A 7500-nucleotide genomic window follows, 5' to 3' on the forward strand; every position below is an offset into this window, starting at 1 on the left:
TACCCCAATCTATAGAAGCATACAATGATACGTCCTAGTCACAAAAAGAAGATATTATTTGACCCTGTCTACCATCGACCTTTACCTATATTCACTATATAAGGTACATATATTTTCCTTTCTACTATAAGCAGAAGGCCTGAAATTTTATGGGAGGCGGCTAATCGATTACATCGATTCCAGTGCTCAGCTGGTACATATTAGATCGATTCCCCAAAAGGATGAAAAGAAAAGTTGACCTTGGGAGCTCAGTATGAAAAACCCGGAAGAAATGCTGCTAAACATTTTGTCAGGTGTGCTAATGATTTTACTAGCTCGCTGCCTTCATTATCTCCAGTCTCTCTCGCTAGTAACAACTAGTACAAATTTCGTTGAGCCACACTTACAAAAAATTTGGTTTCTTACCTTACACAGTAATAATAACTAGAGCATTCTTTTGATTTTTATGTTTTCTTCCTTTTATATTTGCCCCGGATCTTTTCGCTTTGAACGGCTGTTTTTAACATAATTTCTAGGTAGCTAAAAAATTGTAAACTTCGTATACTGGTAGAATGTGTTTATAAAGCATATTTTTCTCTTGGCTTTATTGAGAAAATTCTATAGTTTGTAAATTATTTGTTGTTTTTTTTCTTCAATTTCTGCAATTTCAACCAATCAGTCACGTCTATTGAGGTAAAAAACATTCTGTGCGTATGAATATGTCCCTCGTTTAAGAAACAGATTGGGTTTATTTACATTTGTGAAGAAAAAAAGATACCCTTCCCCCCACCCCTAACCCTAACCCTAAAACAGATTGAAATGCAATAGATCGATACTAGGGTCATATTTATGGGTGACAATTTTATATGACACCGCTAGAAAAAACTGCCGTTCTAACCGAAAAGATCCTTTGCCCCTAATCCACATGTGTATTATATCATATTTGGCATAAAAAATCCTTGATTCTTCTTTCCATTTCCATCACTGGCAAACGTAAGCGAAAATGAAACAGATCGTGACTCATAAAGACTTAAAAGCAATTAAATGCTCGGTGGCCCTCAAATACATTAAATTTTGAAAAACCAAAGAATGGTCCCAAACCCTCTGGGTCCTATGGCCCACTTGGGGGCCTTAATCCATCCGGTGCCGACTGATGCAATAGATTTTGAAATCATAAGTGCTACTCTTGAAATCTGAAGAGCTATCATTTGATCATATCTGTTTTGGTATATTTCCTTTACTATATTACTTGTATATGTTCAATTTCTATCTTTTAAGTGTTGGATATGCACAATCTTTGATGATTTCTCTTTCCAATGTAACACGTTTAATATTGGTCAAATTGCATTCTAATGTCTAAGTTTTCTGCTTAAGACTAGAAAATACATCAGCCCTGATCAACCACTGTCCCCTCTACAAAGTTTAAGCAAGACGCACAAATACTGTGTTGTCGTTTCGTACTCATACGCACGCGGATACATGCACACACATACACACTGAGTTACTCACAGATTACAAGTTCAGCTTTATTCATGTAATTATTGGGATACTGGGATATATAACACACTGTATAAGTACCAATCTCGAGAAATTAGGCTTCCCAAAGCCAGGGAGGAGAAAGCTGATTCCAAGAATACAGACTTAAGCCATCACTGGAGCTGTAACAATTTGCAAAACTGTCCAGAAATTTATCATTCAAGTATATGTGTGCATACCAAGACATGCAACTATATACACGAGAATAATTACATAAAACAAAACATACAAATCTGCACATGTACTGATTCCGAATACTGCACATATACCAACATATGCAAAAAAATACCCTGTTGACGTTGAAAATTCAATGAAGGAGCCTTGGATCTAGGTTAGAAACCGACTCTTTCTCTATTGGCAATAAATCGTGAAATAAAACTGAATAATGACATACATACATACACACTTACATACATACATACATACATACATACATACATACATACATACATACATACATACATACATACATACATGCATACATACATACACACAAAACATCGGAAAGAAAGTGGTCATGTGACTGATTAGCAACGATTCATTGAAGCATACTGTAACTACTAGTTTACAAACCTGTTGTTTCCTCTCATCGAACATTCATGGCTTCTGTCCCACGAAACTAGCTACATGCATACAAATTTTTACCCAAGATCACTCGAAACATTCATTTCTCCCACTCACGTCACTCGACTGTATTTCTTCTATAAGATTCTACACTAAGCATTTATGCCTAATCCTTCCACTTTGAAATTGCAAGCATCCGAAATTGCATTTCATCTACAAGAACCAACATTCAAATATTAAAGAAGGTACTCTTAAGGTCCTTGTACATATCGGCATTGCTGTATCGACATCAAGTGCCAATGAATAACTTCATCTATCTCTCAAAATCCGTTTATTTATTTATTTATTTTTATTTATTTATTTATTTATTTATTTATTTATTTATTTATTTATTTATGTTTTGTAGGAGTATATAATCTATAATACGGTCATCTAGCATACGTCAATTTTTCTGTTAGATACACATATCTATCTATCTATCTATCTATCTATCTATCTATCTATCTATCTATCTATCTATCTATCTATCTATCTATCTATCTATCTATCTACTCTCCCCCCTCTCTCTCTCTCAATATACATATATATATATATATATATATATATATATATATAAGCGCAGGAGTGGCGTCCTTACCAACCATATGGTTCTGGGTTCAGCCCTACTGCATGGCACCTTGGGTACTATAGCCTCTGGCCGACCAAAGCATTGTGAGTTGATTTGGCTGGTGCATTTACGTCCCCGTAACTTAGCAGTTCGGAAAAAGAGACCGAAAGAATAAGTACTAGGTTTACAAAGAATAAGTCCTAGGGTCGATTTGCTCGACTAAAGTCGTTGCTCCAGTATGGCCGCAGTCAAATGACTGATGCAAGTAAAAGAATATATATATATATATTTGTGTGAGGATATATATTCACTTACATATGTATATATTCATACACAGATACATGCATTCATTCATACATACATATATGTGTATATATGTGTGTGTGAGAGAGAGAGAGAGAGAGAGAGAGAGAGAGAGGGAGAGAGAGAGAGAGAGAGCTAACTTTAAGACAGATTTTAATTCAATTTATATAAAGGAAATGATCTACATTATTTACATTATTTACATTTGACGGATATTTGTCCTCATCTTGTTTGTTAGTTAACAGAACGTTTCGGCTGATATACCCTCCAGCCTTCATCAGGTGTCTTGGAGAAATGTCGAACTGGGTTCTCATTCCTAAAGTATTTTTCGATATTATTATTCAGGTCACTGCCCGAAATCGAACTCGGATTCTTGGGCACGGGCTACTAACCCCAAGATTCTGAGTTCGATTCCAGGCAGTGACCTGAATATAATAATAATAATAATAATAATAATAATATAATAATAATAATAATAATAATAATATAATAATAATAATATCGAAAAATACCTTAGGAATGAGAACCCAGGTTCGCAATTTCTCCAAGAGACCTGGTGAAGGCTGGAGGCTATATCAGCCGAAACGTTGTGTTAACAACAAACAAGATGAGGACAAATATCCGTCAAATTTAAATAATGTTAATAATGTACATAATTCCTCATCTTTTAAATATAGAACTGTATGAAGGAAATTATCATTGACAAAAAAAAAAAAAGAAAGAAATACCTCCTTGTTATATGCCAAATTGTAATTGGTGATCAGCGGGTGCGGTGAAACAGTCTTACAAAAGTTTATATTATTAATGAAATATTAAACTTTTGCGTTATAGTTAATTAGTATTAATATTCTGGCGTGAATGAATTTTCGTGTGATACCAAACTGTGTGAGACTAGGCAGTAGTTGGTGTCGCTTGTGTGCTGGTTGTTGAGTGGTTCCAAAATGCAAACACTGGTCTGTTCAACACTGCGATCCATGAAAGGATTGGACATTACAAATGTTATAGATATCACGCTTGCGAATTATAACGTAATCCTTCAAGTGCCAACACTTAGAGCTCGGATGCATCCGTGTTGTTGCGTGAGCACCTTTGTGCATGAAGTGAGGACTTGCAATGTAAAGACTATATTCATTGCAAACCACTATGAGCATGTGACCATTGCTAGTCATCTCTCCTAACACTGAAACATCCAACTAAGTTCTATTGTTTGCCCATGTGTTCTAATCGTGGAATTAAAATCATCCCCGTAGAACAACCTTTGTCTGACTTGGGGATTTTCCTGAGTACAGCTCTCAGTCGGACACAGAAAATTATTTCATCTTCATCAGAAATGGTCAGAGCAGGAGCACAGGTACTTATCAGTGTAGTAAATCGCCCATCTCTCAAGTGCAGATTAGGAATTATCAGTCGGAAATTTATAGGGATACGAAAATCCTCCAACTTCGTGAGGATTTCAGATCGAATTTCAAAACCAACGTCATATTCCCTGCGTTCTTCCTTTGGTTTTTCCCTTCCAGAAAAAGGTGTAGCCACCTCTAACCATCTCAGGCTAACCGTCACCTTCTAAAAAAGTCTCTGAAAGAGCAGTTGCGTGTTGTTATAACAGTTCAGTTCGTGATCAGATGAAATACGTCTTCCAGGCCAATATTCCCTTTTTTTACTTAACAGAGTACGTACAATCCCAACATTAAATATTCATGTTACATCCAGATTTTATAAATATTTTCTTTGTTTTCCGATCACAAGGTGGACACTTGTCAATCGCGCTAAACTGAATACATAGGAAAAAATAAGGAAATTTGGTTCACTTTTTCTAGAATCTTCCTGGTCTCCAGGTAAGCAGTGCCCTCCTCAAATGGAACTGCTCAGATACCTACTCCACGACCAAATCTCATCGCTGCCGTGGACGATAAGGAGACAACTTTATATCAAACATGGGCCGCCAATCACTTACTTTTCATGCATAATGTAAGCGAGCTGCTCGAAAACTGTAGGGAATAGAAGAAGCTTGATTAGAAATACCTGTGGAAGCGCATGTTTATCAAGAGTTGGACTCATTACTTTCCAGCAGAACCATAATTGTAAATTATAATTTTGTCTGAGTACACACTGTTCTTAATGGTCAGTAATGGTTTTCCTCGGTCACGAACGGACAGCAATCATGCCTATTCATACACACACACACACACACACACACACACATACACATATTCATACATAAACATGCAAGTCTACATGAATGAGTACTTGTATATACGTGTATACGTAAGTGTGTATGCGTATGTGCGTGCCGGGTGTGTTAGTATACCTATGTGTGTATGTGAAGCAGTGTGTATTAGTTAATGTATATACTTCTGTGAATATTGGTACCTGTGAGCGTCTATTGGCTAGAGTGTTCGTAAAGATTATTAATAATTAGCAATTTGGCAGCCAAATGAAAGTGTTAGATTATAAATATTTTGCTGAGATCTTTGAAACCTAATAGCTATTAGTTCATTTCTTCCTATTTTTGTAGACGCAATGGTGATAGAAGTAATTCTTTATCAATTATGATCAGTATATTTGTCTTCCTTCTACTACCTATGTAAACAAATTTTTAAACTATAATTAGCACAGTTATAACCGTTGAAACCCTAATAACACGGTCCGTAGTCCAGTATAGATCCTAATGGTTAGTATTGAGAGTTATGCTATCTTTGAAGATTTGCTAATGTGATTTGTTTATAAATTTTTTTATGTAACGGTTATTTTTCACTGTTAATGAAAATTGACGTTGCTGTAAATAATTTCTAAAGAAGCTCTCCTGATTTGTTTTGCTCTCCCTCTCCCTCTCTCTCCTCTCTCTATATGTACATATGTGTGTGTGTGCATATACATACATGTGACCGCGTGTGTATCGTTGCGATTTTTTCCCTCCGTCTTCCCTTCCTTGGATCTTTCCATTTCTTATGTTTCTGACGAAGAGCCTTGCTCGAAACGTTAAATCCTCCTTCTTTCTTTCCTTTCTTGAGCGTCCAATAACACTATACTTATTCCACGTCCTCGCGTTGTTGTGTTTTCTCTTTGTTCATGTTTGGATTAACTATACATACATATATATATATACACACACACATGCAAACGCAGTCACGCACATGCACGTACACGCACGCACAGACACAGACACACACATACGCACGCACACACACACATACACACGTACACATGTCGATACTATGTATGTATATATGTAAGGCGGCTAGCTGGCAGAACCGTTAGCACGCCGGGCAAGATGCTTAGCGGCATTTCGTCTGTCTTCATGTTCTGAGTTTAAATTCCGCCGAGGTCGATTTTGCCTTTCATCCTTTCAGAGGTTGATAAAATAAGTACCAGTTGTGCACTGGAGTCGATATAATCGACTATCCCCCTCTCCAATTTCAGGCCTTGTGCCTAACGTAGAAAGGATGTGATGTATGTATATCTGGTCTTGTGCCAAAATTTGAAACCGATATTATGTATACTTGAAAGTAATGTATCCGGGTATCTTTTACAAATCTCAGGCGAGAAATCTTTATTAACTTACCTATGTATTTTAAAAATAAAACTTTACTGTCATAGGTTTCTACTGCTAGATTTCGAGAAAGCGAGTTTTTGAATTTAACATAATCTCCCATTCCTCTTGTTCATACATTTTGTATAATAAAAGCCTGGATCACGCGCGCGCACACACACACACACACACACACACACACACACACACACACTCTCTCTCTCTCTCTCTCTTCTCTCTCACACACACACTCACACACACACACACGCACACGCATGCACACACAAACACACTAATGGATTCTCGCCTGAAGATGGCGGCAGATTGAAACTTGAGTAGTGTGATAAACATTCATACGCTATTTATACATACGTACATATATACATACATACATACATACATACATACATACATACTAAGTTAAGTACCACATTCATGTGAATTCATTGGAACTCACTTGAATCTTAATGGTTTTACTAAAATTATATATATATATATAATATATATATATATATATATATATATATGTAGAGTTAAATCCAATAAACGAACATTTAAAAAATTACAAACAAGAGGACGTGGACATGGAAAAATACGAAAACTAAAAGCAGCATATATGCTAGGACACAACAACCTCCTAAGCGGACTGAGTGCAGATATGAGTAGCATATGGGAACCGGTATTAAGGAAGGATAGGAAAATATTAGATTTATAAACCGTAAAATTCACTCCATAATTGCCCACGGGCTACTAACCCCAAGATTCCGTGTTCGATTCCAGGCAGTGACCTGAACAATAATAATAATAATAATAATAATAATAATAATAATAATAATAATAATAATAATAATATCGAAAAATATCTTAGGAATGAGAACCCAGGTTCGAAATTTCCTCAAGACACCTGATGAAGGCTGGAGGGTATATCAGCCGAAACGTTGTGTAAACAACAAACACGATGAGGACAAATATCCGTCAAATT

The sequence above is a fragment of the Octopus sinensis genome, linkage group LG5 (genome assembly GCF_006345805.1).
Source record: "Octopus sinensis linkage group LG5, ASM634580v1, whole genome shotgun sequence".
Classification (NCBI taxonomy): Eukaryota; Metazoa; Mollusca; class Cephalopoda; order Octopoda; family Octopodidae; genus Octopus; species Octopus sinensis.